General features: G+C 36.3%; 1 protein-coding gene across 2 annotated transcripts in view; it reads right to left on the reverse strand.

Moving 5' to 3' along the window:
- LOC136884650 (cilia- and flagella-associated protein 298) overlaps positions 1–16,460 on the reverse strand; it is a 611,731-nt gene that overhangs the window by 444,566 nt on the left and 150,705 nt on the right. The window lies entirely within an intron of this gene.

A 16,460-nucleotide genomic window follows, 5' to 3' on the forward strand; every position in this document is an offset into this window, starting at 1 on the left:
AATTAACAAAATAATAGTATTAAAATTTATTTAATTAGTTTTGTATTGTGGATGATTATACTGATTATGTACATTCATCAACATTGGTTACGGCGGGAGTTTACTCGTTGATTAGCCATTTTAGCCATGGAGCCAGATGTCTGTTTGTATCGAAGTGTGTCACATTCACGACTGTACACATAATGGGCTACTCCAATGAGTCATATTCAGCGAAATCCCAAGACTCGCCACAAGTTAAAGAGGTAAACTAGAAACAAGAAAAAACTCCTAGGATGACGAAAGAATCTCTTCTCTTGTCCAGTGAGTCAGCACTTCCCCTTCCAAACTCTCAAAACATGGAATAACTTGTAAGTTATGCCTTTCAATAAGTGACCCATGTAGTCTGCAAACAGTAATACTACTTGTAAAATGGAGTTTGTAACGGGATATTCAATAATAATAATAATAATAATAATAATAATAATAATAATAATAATAATAATAATAATAATAATAATAATAATAATAATAATAATAAATAATGGTGAAATATATCAACCCTGAGGATACCCAGTAAATATTTTGAATAAAGAACTGATCCTATAAGCAACCCTCATGAATTATCAGTATCATTTTGAGTTCCCGTACGAAAATTTAAGATGGATCGCCGTAATCACTTGCCCAGTATGTCCAGATGACTTGTGCGATGAGTGATGTATGAATGGGTGATTAAATGACGATATTTCTTAACAGTTAGAAATGTACTTGCTAATTAAAGGGTTCTTTATTTATTTATTTATTTATTTATTTATTTATTTATTTATTTATTTATTTATTTATTTATTTATTGACTGGCTGATTGATTGATTGATTGATTGATTGATTGATTGATTGATTGATTGATTGATTGATTGATTGATTGATTGATTGATTGATTGATTGATTGATTGATTGATTGATTGATTGATTGATTGATTGATTGATTGATTGATTGATTGATTTTGCTAGTTGCTTTACGTCGCACCGACACAGATAGGTGTTATGGCGACGACAGGACAGGGAAGGCCTAGGAATTGGAAGCAAGCGGCCGTGGCCTTAATTAAGGTACAGCCCCATCATTTGCCTGGTGTGAAAATGGGAAACCATGGAAAACCATCTTCAGGCCTGCCGACAGTGGGGTTCAAACCCACTATCACCCGGATGCGTGCTCACAGCTGAGCGCTCCTAACCACACGGCCAACTCGCCCGGTCTTAAAGGGTTTGCATGGAAGCGTGTCACACTCATGACTCCTCATAGCGGGCTAGACTAATGCGTCATATTCAGCGATACCCCAAGAGTCGCCACAACTGAATTTAATTTTCCGTTGTTATTATTACTATTGTTTTTATTTAATATCGTCATATTGTAATTCTATTATTATTATTTTGTCCGACTCGTTAGCTAAATGGTCAGTGTAATGCCCTTCGATTCAGAGGATCCCGGGTACGATTCCAAGCCGACCCGGGGATTTTAATAGCTTCTGATTAATTCTTCTGGCTCGGGGACTGGGTGTTGGTGTTTATCCAACACTTATTCAGACAACATACCACACTACGAGCCACCACACAAACACGCAATAGAGATTATATCCCTCCATATAGAATTGGCGTCGGGAAGGGCATCCGGCGTTAAAACAGGGCCAAATTCAATTGTGCGACGCAGTTCGCACCCGCGAGCCCACTGGTGTGGGAAAAACGTTAGAAAAAGAAGATGATTTATTATTTTCCAACTTGCCTTACGTCGCACGACACAGATAGGTCTTATGGCGACGATGGGACAGTAAAGGAAGAGTCCGTAGCCTTAATTAAGGTACAATTACAGCATCTGCCTGATGTAAAAATGGGAAACTACGGAAAATCACCTCGAACCCACTATCTTTCGAATGCAAGATGACAGCTATGTGACCCAAACCTCGCAGCCACTCTCTCGGTTTATTATTATTATTATTATTATTATTAATAATAATAATATTATTATTATTATTATTATTATTATTATTATTATTATTATTATTATTATATCGGTTTTAGTACAACTACATTATTTTAATTTTTCATGAGATTCATTGTTGTAATACTGCTATATAATTTTACATTTGAATTTGAGACCGATATTTTGATTGGGTGGGGCGGCGGGAGCTAAATATAAAGAATTTGAACGTTTTGTAATTTTTCCTCGGGTTACAGCCTAACAGCTATCAGACTGCAGAATTTCAAGTTCCAAGTTCCTAGTACATCTGGAATGGTCTAACACGAAATTTGCGTCCGATATTTTGATTGGGCGGAGGGGGTGGGAGAGGTAAATAAAAAAAAGACCTTTTTGGAATTTTTTCTTGGGTTGCAGCCTGATAGCTATCTGATTGCCGAATTTCAAGTTCCTAGCTCATCTGGAAGTGGGCAAACATTAATGTCAGTCAGTCAGTCAGTCAGTTATCCTTCTGGCTTTATATAACAGGGATGTTGTTCAGTACATTCTAAAAATAGTGGTAAAATGTAGACCCCTAATTACACCACAAATAAAATGCATTATCTATCTACCTATCTATTTATCTAATTACAAATGAATATTGATCTTATACAGGTGCTCAATAAAGTTTAAAATATCGATCTATACAGATTCTTCATATTACGAGTTCAGAGGTAAGACTCTGATCAATCAATCAATCAATCAATCAATCAATCAATCAATCAATCAATCAATCAATCAATCATATCAAATCAAATCAAATCAAATCAATCAATCAATCAAATCAAATCAATCAATCAATCAATCAATAGATCGATCAATCAGTCAATCACCAATGATCTGCATTTAGGGCTGTCGCCCAGGTGAAAGAATATCTATCAACTGTTGACCCAGGTTTTTTAAAATGTTTTCAAAGAACTTGGAAATTTATCGAAGATATCTCTTGATAGTTTATTCCAATTCCTCCCTTCTCGTCCTATAAATGACCATTTGGTCCAATATGTCGTCTTGAATTTCAACTTTATCTTCATATTATGAACTTTCCTAGTTTTAAAAACTCCACTCAAACTTACTGTTGTTTAATCAGGGGGCAAAATGCAGCTTCTTTAGTTGGAGCTTGATGTAAATAGTACACGATGCAAGAACGTATTGTTCAACCTATATTTCTGGTTTAATTACATTCCCGACATCTTTTAATTAAAATGAATATATTCCAGAAGATAACTTGCATGTGCGTCCTTAATTCATGAACTTTGTAGGAAGATTATTACGAGACAAATAATGCAAGAAAGCTGGTCAGGCGAACACACATGTTATTACATATAAATTCATTGAGGTAAGATAGTGGAAGTTATTAAGCATCGGTCAGATAAGGCTTTCGAAAATAAATAAATTACTGTACTTTTGACTCTTTATGCACGATGAATCTTTATGGTTCTGTTCACTGGAACTAAGCCAGTCCAGTCTCTCACTGTGTTGCTGATGTTTATTTTTATTTTTTAGTAGTAGTAGTAGTATTTATTCACTCATTATGTAGTTTACATATTTACAGGACTCTGTTTCTTATATACATAATTCTTCTAATAACATTATTACTTGAGAAAAATTAATCTTGTAACTAAACCACATATATTACGGAAGTAGTAGTATTATTCTTAACATATTAATACTTAAAATACAGTAAATTGAACTTCTAACTATCTCTTGCACACATTAAATAAATAAATTATTATTATTATTATTATTATTATTATTATTATTATTATTATTATTATTATACATAACAAAATCACACCAACCTCAACAGAGTCGAGTAGATACCAGTAAAATACCACGTAAGGTGAAACCTTGTGTGTGATAATTTAGAATATTAATTACATAGAGAGAAATATATTTTAAATGATGCCTGAAGTACGAGTATGGGTATGAGTGAATGATGGATATGATCAACAGCACATGGTGGAGCATCGAATAGAAATTTAATATGGTGACGTGATGGTCTCATTTAGTTATTTCTTCAATAACAGTTTTATTATCCCTGACAATGGATTTAAGACACTTCAGACTCATTTTCTGACTTAATAAAGTAGTTTGTAAAGAACCGGAAAGGACATTAAAGAATTTTGGAATGAAGTACAAGAAACTGCGCTTTGTTATGCTAAGTTTGGGTATGTATAACATACAACGGTGGTACATCTTACTGCGTGTTGAATATTCATGTTTAAAGTTCTCAATTATATTTTTGTTTTGTTAATATATTTGTATATTTCAAGGGCATAGAGCTGTTTTACATTAAATATATTTGCTTCAGCATATAATTGACTACTTGGGTATAGTCTTCCTTTTTGGTACATTATTCGTAATATAAGGTTTTGAAAAACCTGTATTTTATTGATAACATTCTTGTAGGCTCCTCCCCATGCTAATATTCCGTAACTAAGAATAGACTGAACTAAAGCGAAATAAACCTCTCTAAACAATTTCATACTGGATATGTATTTTAAATTGTGAAATATATAACCAGTTCTTCTGACTTTCTTTCTTAAATCAGTAATGTGACTTTTCCATTTCATGTTCGAATCAATTAATAATCCCAAATACTTAACATTACTTACTTTATAAATTTTGTAGCATTTACAATTAAATTTACAGTTGATGTTGTGTACAGTTAATTCATTAAAATCGTTCCGTGTATCTGTTAGTGAAAAATTCATAAATTTTGTCTTTTTGATGTTTAAAAATAATTCATTATTATCTAACCATGCTTTAACTTTAAGCAGTGCTCGAGTTGCTCTCTGTCTGACGAGATTCCAGCTATCACCCTCTACATAAATGACTGTATCATCTGCATACGTTACGATGTGCGTATAATCGGTATTTGCTATTGTTTTCTCTAGATCATTAATAAATGGAATAAACAAGAGTGAACCTAATACCGTGCCTTGTGGGACACCCTTTATTATCTTCATCGGTGTGCTTAGATGTTGATTAATTTTGACATACTGTATTCGATCTGTCAAGTAACTCTCAAGTAAATCCAGCACATTACCCCTAAAGCCGTATTTTTCCAATTTCTGGAGGAGCAAGCGGTGTGACACACTATCGAATGCCTTTTCAAGGTCGGGAAATATCCCTGTGGAGAGCACAGAAGAATTAAGATTTCCATATATTCTCTTTGTTAGGTGGATATAGCATCAGTCGTTCCGAGATTTCTAATGAATCCAAACTGTCTGGGCGAAAGTATTTGGTGTTTTTCTAAAAATTGGTAAATATTGTTCTTTAAGCATTTCTCGAATATTTTTGATATTGTTGTAGTTATCGAAATTGGTCTGTAATTTCTAATGTCATAAATATTTCCAGACTTGTGAAGAGGTTTTACTATTGTTGTTTTAAGCTGCTTTGGTAAGTAACCTAAGGTGAAGGAATCATTGATAATATTCAACAACGGTTCCTTTAATGACTCTATATTTTCTTTAATAATTGGAGCCGAAATACTGTCTATTCCTACAGCTTTGTTTTCATGTTCTATTGATAATAGAAGATTAATCACGGGGCACAATACAGCTTATTTTATGAACATAATAGTCTAGGGCGGGGTATCGATATGATTGTTGCTTTGCAAGCATACGAACACATTTGTCGAATGAATGTAATTATTCTAACATTTCATGGGCTGTATATCCGATAGTGAACTTCCAAGTTTATTAGTTAAACTGTTTTGTAACTAACCTGACAGTACAACGCTTGATGTGTCGAGACATTACAATTAATTAGAGAGCTCTTCCCACTGGAGTGTTACTATCACATTGTTTACATCGGCTTTTAACGTAATGCAGTGAAGTGTTTATAAGTTGTTTTTTGTTGCGCATTTCTACTCCTTGTCCTCAATTGTGGCCTGTGTAATGTAAAGCAAGCAGACTAAGCTTACAGTATGTATATGGCTGTTGATATTGTGATCAATGTCATGGACGACCTTGTAGATAATAGTGAGGTGACAGACAGACAGACAGACAGACAGACAGATAGATAGATAGATAGATAGATAGATAGATAGATAGATAGATAGATAGATAGATTGATTGATTGATTGATCGATTGATTGGATTGGATTGATTACAGTCTATGGAGGGCTATTTTACACTAATAATAATAAGAAGAAATTTAAATAAGTATAAAAGATAACAATCGGTACAAACAAAAATATTAAGCATCACCAGTAAATTATTAACAATAACAATGCAACAACAATGGCAAGGGTCGGTTACAGAGATACGGAGAAGAAAGGTCGTGGGTTGGATGGGCGGAAGATAATGGAAACCTGGAGAGGACTTCAAAGGAATCTTTTAATTTTTTTGTCTGAAGGATGCGAAAGGTGTGAATATGTCACTATCGGGTAGTGAGTTACGGACGGTAGGGAGACGGTGGAGGATAGAGCGTTCTTGTAAGGTAAGGCGCGGACGGGACACATGATGAGTATACCGGTTGCGTGACGGGCGGGGGGTGTGGGGCCGTGCATAAGGAAGTACGTCGGAAGAGTATTACATTTGGTGCAGCCTGTGATTATTTTATGAAGTAGACTCTTCAACTAAATTACAAAGAGTTTCGGCAATAAAAGACTTAGGAGTAATATTTGATTAAAAATTAACTTTCAACACCCATATTACAAAAAATTAAGAACGATGCCAACCGAATGCTCGGGGGTATAATAAGGATCTATAAATCATTTACTCAATCATCGATAGTTGTTCAGTAATTCGCTAGACTTGGTAGGAGTAAATTAAAATATGTATCTGTAACTTGGGACCCGCGTTCAAAGGGACAAATACATGCTATTCAAGTTGTTCAAAATAAACTTTTGCGGTATCTGTATTCCGTATAAAACGAAGAAGACTTTTGCCTTTTAGATACATCAGCACCAACGGAATTTAACAAGTAATTTTAAAATCCCTTCGCTGCGTAACAGAAAAATTATTTCGTGAAAAAAGTTTAACGAAATTGTAAACAATAAATTTGATTCATAGGACTGTTGAATTTCATCTCCTTTCATGTTCCACAAATTAGAGCTCGCTTCACATTCAAAGATCCAGAACATCTCATCACTTGAACTCAGCATAAATTGTCCGGCTCCATGCCTAAATGGTTAGCGTGCTGGACTTTGGTCGCAGGGGTCCCGCGTTCGATTCCCGGCAGGGTCGGGAATTTTAACCATCATTGGTTAATTTCGCTGACACGGGAGCTGGGTGTATGTGACGTCTTCATCACCATTTCATCCTCACCAAGACGCGCAGGTCACATACGGGTGTCAAGTCAAAAGACCTGCACCTGGCGAGCCGAACATGTCCTCGGACACTCCCGGCACTAAATGTCATACGCCATTTCATTTTACCATATATTAAAATGCTGCGTTTTTACAATACATTTGCTGCAGGAATAGATTTTTTTTAATTTTTCAGAATCACACACACTGCCATTAATAAATATTTGAAGGCCTGTTTTTCTCATTTATAAATTCAGATGTTATACTCTTTTTTTATATAACCGGTGCTCCTTAAGGTATTTATTATTGTAGTAACTTATTACTCTAGTTATATCTTTGTTTTAATTCCTGTATTTTCATAGTACAGAAATATCCTTGACGTATTGTATATAGTTATTCTCTCTGTATGTGTATTTTCTTCTTCTTCCTTGTCTTTATTTCTACTCATATGTATTATGAGTATCCGTGTGTTATGAAAGTACTGTATTGGACCTACTGCGTGTGTACTTTCAAATAAATAAATAAATAAATAAATAAATAAATAAATAAATAAATAAATAAATAAATAAATAAATAAATAAATAAATAAATAAATAAAATATAAATCAATCAATCAATCAATCAATAAATAAATAAATAAATAAATAAAATAAATAAATAAATGTTGCATAATTAAGTTGGTAATAGCGTTCAGCATTTATTATTTTCAGTATAACAACAGCTTTTTTTTAAAAAAAAGTATAGCTTTCATGGAACCGTAACCTACGAGTCAGTTTTTAAAATTTAACTCTAAAAATTGTTCTTCTTCAGCTTCTTCGTCTTCTTCTGCTCGGATGGGTCACTTAAGACCACGCAGAATCAACATTTGTTGAACTTTCCTCCTTGCTCAATGGTTTTTCATTTTCATCGATTGTTGTAATTTCTGTTCTTCCGACCAGGTACGTCGTGTTGGTTCCTTCTCTTCTTCCTCAAATCACCTTGTGTGAACAATTTTCCTGATTATATTCCTATCCTGCAGATCCGTCGATCCTAATTCAATGAGGTCTTTCTCTACTTGCGTATACCGTCTTGATCTCGTGCGTTTGATAAAAAAAACTCTGTTGTTATTCATTCTTTCGAAATGGCTTATAAATTGAATTCGTCGCAGTCTCGCTTTTATCAGTAAGTTTAGATTTTTTCTCAAGATTCTCTTTCTTTAATCTCTAATTGTTAGTTGAGATTTTCATGGTGTAAACTGAGCGTTTCTGAAGAATAAAGAGCTTCAGGATTGATCACTGTTAAGTGATGACGAATTTAGCTGCTCTAGGACAAGCATTTCTTTTGCTATAAACATTCTTTGTTTGTTGGAAAACAATTTCTATTTTCTGAATTCTTGAAGCTACTGATTTATTTTCGTTGCCATTTTCAGTGATCCATTCACCTAAGTGCTTAAATTCCTTTATTGAAATTAGATGTTTTACTATGCTCCGATCATCTTGTATTACATATCATGGGAGAAAAAAATATTTGTCCACTTTTCAGCATAATGTTTATCTTACATAAAATTAACTTCATGGTCGGTATCGCACTTTAACAGATTCATAACTAAGTATTTTTATTTTATTTTCCACCTTGTCGATACATTTGTTGCTTATGGTAACTTATTGGTTAAAAGTGGTACATGTTTCGTATATTATTAACATCTTCAGCCACATAACACTGTTTAGATGAAAAATACATATATTGACAAAGTATCAAAGCTTTGAGAGAAAGTGTCCTTAAAAATAGCATAAGAAGATTAAATGACAACACTGACAACAAAATACTCATGTGAAAATATATAAATTTATTACAATTGAAAGCAGTTGTCAAGGAAACTCTTGTACAATAGTCCATAGAGAATATGTCCTGATGAGTATTATTTTCTTAAAAAGTTCATGTAAAAAAAAATTTATAAATTTTTAAGAAAAGAATATTCATCAGGACATATTCTCTATGTACTATTCTAGAAGTGTTTCCTTGACAACCGCTTCCAATTGTAATAATTTATATATTTTCTCATGAGTATTTTGTTTTTAATGTTATCATTTAATCTTCTTGTGCTAATTTTATGGACGCTTTCTCTAAAAGCATTGATACATTGTCAATATATGTATTTTTCATCTAAACAGTTTTATGTGGCTGATGATTTTTTTCATAAGCAACAAATGTATCGACAAGGTGGAAAATAAAAAAGTACTTAGTTGTGAATAATGTTTATCTGTCAAAAGCAAGTAGGACATCCAAGAAAAGTTCATCGCGCTTCAAATCTTCTTCCACTTATCTTCAAACCGGATATAATCAATTTCTTTAACGAGAACGTATCAGAGCGAAATTACTCTCCAAGTAAATCACTAACTAATAAATGGAACAATGCTCCATCCTGATATTTCAAATTAATTGCAATTACAGTACTTGCCCCACTTTTCGAGTCCCCTCAGCCACTCCCTTGTCTAATCGCGCGGAACTAACACTTGTTCACGCCCTACGGGTCGCATTTCCTGGACTGGCGACGTCGTCAATATTAAACTGCCGGTTCAGCAAGTCTCACCTCCCTTCTTCTCTCCATCTTTAAGCACGCACGCAAAGGGAATAGAGCAGTAACAGTTATTGCATAACGAGATAGATTCAAACGTCTTTAAGGAGAGTCATAACCAAAGCCCGGATTTTTATGCCGTAACAGGTTAGACTGCAAACTAAATTTGGTTAATAGGAAGTGTCGGCCACCCGCTCTTCCATAATGTAGCGAGAGTAACATAAATTATAGGAGTTTTGATGGGCCGTACCCCTAATGTTTATGCAAACTCCATAGCACAATCGTTGTGAAGGTAGACTATACTTGCTGCTCTCTTCAGAAACTTTGTATTCTAACCTATTAATGCATAAAAATCCGGGCTCTAGTCATGAATAAATTTTGCGATTTTTAAAATCAAAATACCTAATTTTCAAATTTAACCTTAAAAATCCTGTTATCACGTTTGCCCTAAAGCCATTTTGAAAGCTCGAAATGCCGGATTTAAAGGTAGCGGCACGGCGTATAGAGAGCAAGAATACGCCTTTCTCTCATGTTGGCAGACAATATCCGCTTCTAAATTATTTCGGACTACCATTTCAATAACTCCTCTGAAATATATTTGCCTTTTAGTAGACCTACGCTGTGCATAAGAGGAGACACAAGTCTGAGGGAGTAATTTACAGTCCAAAGCAGTTTTAAGGCAAGGATGTTTTTTAAAACTTTCTATTATCAGCTCATTACCATGTACAAAACAGGTTTAAAAATTCATTAAGAAATGTATAACAAAAGTATATTTTGGGAAAGCACAACTTTGATGAGTTTAAAATACTTCTAAAGATGTGAAATTATAGTAATAATTCTAATGTTGTGCATTCTAAACTTCACTAGCAGGAGTACCATGAATGAGAAGAAGAATGAAACCTACAACCTGTTTTCTAGTCAGTGACCGGGTCAGTGATGGAATGAATAAAGCCCCCATCTAGCGGCGAGGATAGGAATCGTGCCGGTCTGTCGCACTCTTCTTGAGCAATGACTAATGACTGACAGATGAAATGAAATGACATTGGAGAGTGTTGCTGGAATGAAATATGACAGGAAAACCGGAGTACCCGGAGAAGAACCTGTCCCGTCTGCGCATTGTCCAGCACAAATCTCAAATGGAGTGACCAGGATTTGAACCACGGAACCCAACGGTGCGAGGCCGACGCGCTGCCGCCTGAGCCACGGAGGCTTAGGAGTACCATGAATATAAGCAAATATTGGAGCATTTTCTATGATGCTCACGTTAAAGTTCCTTTAAGAGAAAACTAGGAAATCAATTGAATGGGCAGCCCTAAATGCAGATCAATGATAACTGATTGACTGATTTTTATTTTGGAGATAGTTACTCATCAATTTTGACGTTCCATTCTATTCCTCCAGATGGCTGACTAAACTGCATCTCTGATGAGAGATCTATGGCTGATTTTTTTTCAAAATTTTGTCGAGTGAACACCAAATCTGTCACCATAGATCTCTTACAATCCGACATCATACGGCATGGAGTATCCAAATGGACATTTTTTCCGTCCTTCAAAAATTCGATTACATCTAGCAGGATTGGAATCGCAATCCTGCGGTGCGAAGGCCGATTCTCTACCACTATTCTATGAAGGGAGATTCTCTATGTATCTTTCATAAGATACGTAAAAAGAAAACACACATAAAAGTCACGACTTTTGATCAGATAAATATGCAGATTGCATCCAAATTCTCATGGTCAGTGCCTACGTTCTACTTCCAGCAAATAGAAGATAAAATACCTCGTTAACTGAATTATTTCCCGTGTCCCACTTTATAGAGCCCACGTAATATTACGAATAATCAAACTAAGAGGCTTCTTTATGTAACATGAGCATAGCTGATTGCGATACACGCTATGGTATAACAAGAAACATTTACGTTTTTTACAATCCTGTGCATGCTTTTCCCTCTTGACCAACATTTTCCAGCACGCATGAGACCCTCACAGACAAGTACATTGTACTAATGGAAACAAAAGTATAAATTGGAGCCCATAAGGATCACTTAAATATAAGAGTGGATCAAATGAAAACGAAACTGTGGACACAGAATGAAATCAACAGGGTTTATTTCAAAAGTCATCTCCAAAGTTACGCAGGCACTTCTACGACTGTTTCAGAGGCGGTGACCTCCCTGTTCATACGACTCCTTTGGTTGACACTGGAAACAGTTTCGAGCATTGCTCGAGGGGAAGCGCCAACCCTTAAATACCTCTTTCAAAGGACCATCCGCCGTATCGCCCTGATATAGCACCATGCGACTTCCACATAAACACCGGCCAGAGTAAACAGTGTCAAGTCAAAATATCTGGGCAGAGTAGCAGAGAAATGAGTATTATTTTACAATTTGCTTTATGGCCGGCACCACGGTGTAGGGTAGTGATGGGGTGATCGAATACAAAATAATCGCTTATTCGATTATTTCATGTTTTCGATTATATTTCCCATCGATTATTTTTCGATTATTCATTCGAATGAATGAGGCAATCGAATAGTGAATATTAGTTCCATCGGATTATTTTTAGTTTTATTATTTTATTATTAAAAAGTCGATTATGTCATCACTAGTGTAGGGACAGTGTTTCTGCCTCTTACCTGGAGGCCCCGGGTTCGATTCCCGGCCAGGACAGGGATTTTTACCTCGATCTGAGGGCTGATTCGAGATCCACTCAGCTTACGTGATTACAATTGAGAAGATATCTGACAGTGAGGTAGCAGCCCTGGTCTAGAAAGCCAAGAATAACGACCGAGAAAATTCGTCGTGCTGACCACATGACATCTCGTGGTCTGCAGGCCCCCAGGATGTGTAGCGGTCGTTTGGTGGGTCACGACCTTTCGGGACTCTTGTGCCATGCAGTTTGGTTTATTACGTTTCACGTCGTTCCGACACAGATAATTAAGCTATAGCAGTTCCCTAGTGTGAAAATGGGAAACAACGGAAAACCTCTTTCAGGCTGCCAACAGTGGGGTTCGAACCCACTATCTCCTGAATACCAGCTGACAGCTACATAACCCAAATCTCATTGCCACTTGCTCTGCAAAAGAGATCTGATGCCAAAGACGCCCAACAGAGATTCCATTTACTCTGACATCTAGTAGACTTAGAGTAAAATGGAACGTCAAAACTGATGAGCAAGCAGCCAGATGGCGTCAGATTAAAATGTCTGCACACGGCAGCTGAGGCCAGATTATTATTATTATTATTATTATTATTATTATTATTATTATTATTATTATTATTATTATTATTATTATTGAAAAAGAAAATCCACAGCCTATCTCCAGTCATTCGACCGGGTCAGGAATGAATGAATGAATGAATGAATGGATGAAGCCCCATCTAGCGGCGAGGATAGAAATTGTGGCGGTTGCCGAAGCCTGTCGCACACCTCTGGGGGTATATTAATGAATGACAGATGAAATGATATTGGAGAGTGCTGCTGGAATGAAATATGAATGGGAAAACCAGAGTACCCGGAGATAAACCTGTCCTGCCTCCGCTTTGTCCAGCACAAATCTCACATGGAGTGACCGGAAGAATTTGAGCCACGGGACCCAGAGGTGAGAGGCCGGCGCGCTGCCACCTGAGCCACGGAGGCTCTATTATTATTATTAATATTATTATTATTATTATTATTATTATTATTATTATTATTATTATTATTATTATTCCAAACATGTTTTTCAGTTTCGACATGATAATATGGCACAATGTTTCAAGGGACTCAGCAAATGAATACTAGATAGGTACACGTAGATTACCTTTAAGTTTGAGCTACGCAATGCTGAAAGACAAAATATGAGAAGTTATGTTCTGTCCTTGAGACTGTTATTCACTTCGATTTTCTCAGTTGCGGCTGAACGAAAGAAATATAATTTAATATTATATTCAAAGGAAATGTAATCCTCTTCAGTACCGACTGGGTTTTGATATAGAATATTCGAAATTGTTGAACGGTTGCATTGTTACCAACCAATCACGGCCATGATACAGCATCGTGGAGAAGGGATATCGTGCTTGCATCTTTCTCGGAGAACCTTTCTTTTATAATTAGGATGACATGCATAACATCCTTCAGAATCTACAAAGGTCTAAAGAAATCCCATTGGATTCCTCATTCTTAAATTATTTCCTTCGTTGTTGAATACTTTCATGTTTCGCGAATAATTCATAAATCGACAGTTGTTTATTTGAAAAATAACTATTTATTCCTCGATTTCTGACTACTTTCTTCAATCTTACATCTGTTATTATGTTTATTCACTTTTCTCTACAGTAATAAATAATGAAGAGCAACTCTTTCTTCTTTTACAATGATTGGAGGCCATCTTGTTTTATTTTCAATAATATATATTATTCATGGCCTCCTTGGTTCAGGCGGCAGCGTGCCGACCTCTCACCGCTGGACACCGTGGTTCAAATCTCAGTCATTCCACGTGAGATTTGTTCTGAACAAAGCGGAGGTGGGACAGGTTTTCCTGCGGGTTCTTCGGTTTTCCCTGTCATCTTTCATTCCAGCAACACTCCCCATTAACATTTCATTTCATCTGTCAGTTATTTATCATTGCCCCAGAGGAGTGCGACAGGCTTCGGCAGCCGGCACATTTCCTATCCTCGCCACTAGATGGGGGCTTCATTCATTCCATTCCCGACTCGGTCGAACGACTGGAAATACGCTGTGGATTTTCATTTTCATATATTATCCATCAAGGAAGAGGATAGATACCCGTCATATTATCGATATTAGTTCATCACCATCTTCTAAAACGAAATTATCAGCCGCCATTATGTTGGCTGCATGAGATACCACGTGTGTATTACTTCTTGGCAAATAACTCACTACTGTGGGCAAAATGGCGCCATTTAATGTTTACGTGACTATTTATTTTTATTTATTTCATGATGTGACCGTTTACTATCATGTGCATGTGTCTCAAATCCCGTGAGCATGTTTGGGTTCGGTTCGTGGTGAAATGCGGCGTCATGAAACTAATTAAAGTTTCAAATAATTATGGATTCTAATTACGAACTATCGACAGAAACGCAAAATCAAAATAACGTCGGTTTATTATAAAGAAATGTCAAAAAAAATATTCCACAAGAGGCTAAACAAATTAAAAGAAATATGTTTCAAAAATTATTACACTAATCATAATAAACGAAGATAAACAACAATTTATATCATTATCTTTCAAACATTTACCCCAAATAAACTTGAAACATTCATGTTTCCCAAATATTTGCCTTGAATCATGGTGGCTATTGATAATTTCCAGTGAACCTCCAGTTTTACATGGAATCCAAACCACAGGGAGATGGCAATTCACATTTTTAATATCTCTCCTGCCTTAACTGGAATTCGAACCACAACGACCTTGGTAAGAAGCCACTCAAATGTCAGGCCCTCTAAGGGCAAATTTTTAGTTTTGTCTGACAGTTCATATCCTGACCATAGCTAGAGTGCCGTGACTTTTCATTTCAATAATTTCACAAGCGATGACCGGGGTTCGAACTTGTTTCGCTTCAAAGAGAAGCCAGTCAAGCAAGTATCAGTGTCCCTTATAGAAAAATAACATATCTAATTTCACGGCGAAATCCCTACCAGCAATACACGAATTATATTTTGTCCAAAGAAATAACTCAACGCTGACCTAAGTGAAGTCATTTTTTTCGTACTGGGGGGCAGAATGTATGACAATACTGAGGAATCCGTTCCGAAGTCGTGTTATTAAATCGCCTTCAAAATCAACATCAATGGATATATTATTGATCCTACTGTTCGGTTTGCCTAACTAGGCCAGTAAAGTACATGAGGAAAAGAAGAGCATTTATGAGCCAACTAACCCCTTCTACCGACGTGAATTCGGAATGGATAACATCGAGGGGATAGGGTTCATGATCGGTGTACGAGGAACAATTACTTTCTTTGAAGAATTCCGATCGAGATTCGAACTAACAGCATCCCAGACGAAAAATGTGGTCCTCAAATCCCTGAAAGTTTCACTATCAATACTGAGACATCATTTGTATAGTCATGTATGTAGTACACTTTGTCCTCATGAACAACCTCCTTATTGGGGAAGTGATTATTCTATGAATAACTGCATTTATCCCGAGAAACGCCGTGACGTAGATCACGTAGGCAACCAACACTACGGATGCGTTATGCACGTCACTATACTGCTTCCCCTTAACACAATGCATTCTTCCGACTGTTGTCTGTGCCGATGGTCAGATAAGATAATCGAAGACTACGTCGTGATCAGTCCAACGTCTTCTTCTTCTTCTTCTTCTTCGACATGGGTGAAACAGCGTCGAGCAGGTGAACCTGACCAAGTTATATAGTCAGACGTCTTTCCTTTTTTTTTTTTTTTTTGCAAGTTGCTTTACGTCGCACCGACACAGATAGGTCTTATGGCGACGATGGGACAGGGAAGAGCTAGAAGTGGGAGGGAAGCGGCCGTGGCCTTAATTAAGGTACAGCTCCAGCATTTGCCTGGTGTGAAAATGGGAAACCACGGAAAACCATCTTCAGGGCTGCCGACAGTGGGGTTCGAACCTACTATCTCCCGAATACTAGATACTGGCCGCAATTAAGCGACTGCAGCTATCGAGCTCGGTCG

The sequence above is a fragment of the Anabrus simplex genome, chromosome 13 (genome assembly GCF_040414725.1).
Source record: "Anabrus simplex isolate iqAnaSimp1 chromosome 13, ASM4041472v1, whole genome shotgun sequence".
In the NCBI taxonomy this organism is placed as follows: Eukaryota; Metazoa; Arthropoda; class Insecta; order Orthoptera; family Tettigoniidae; genus Anabrus; species Anabrus simplex.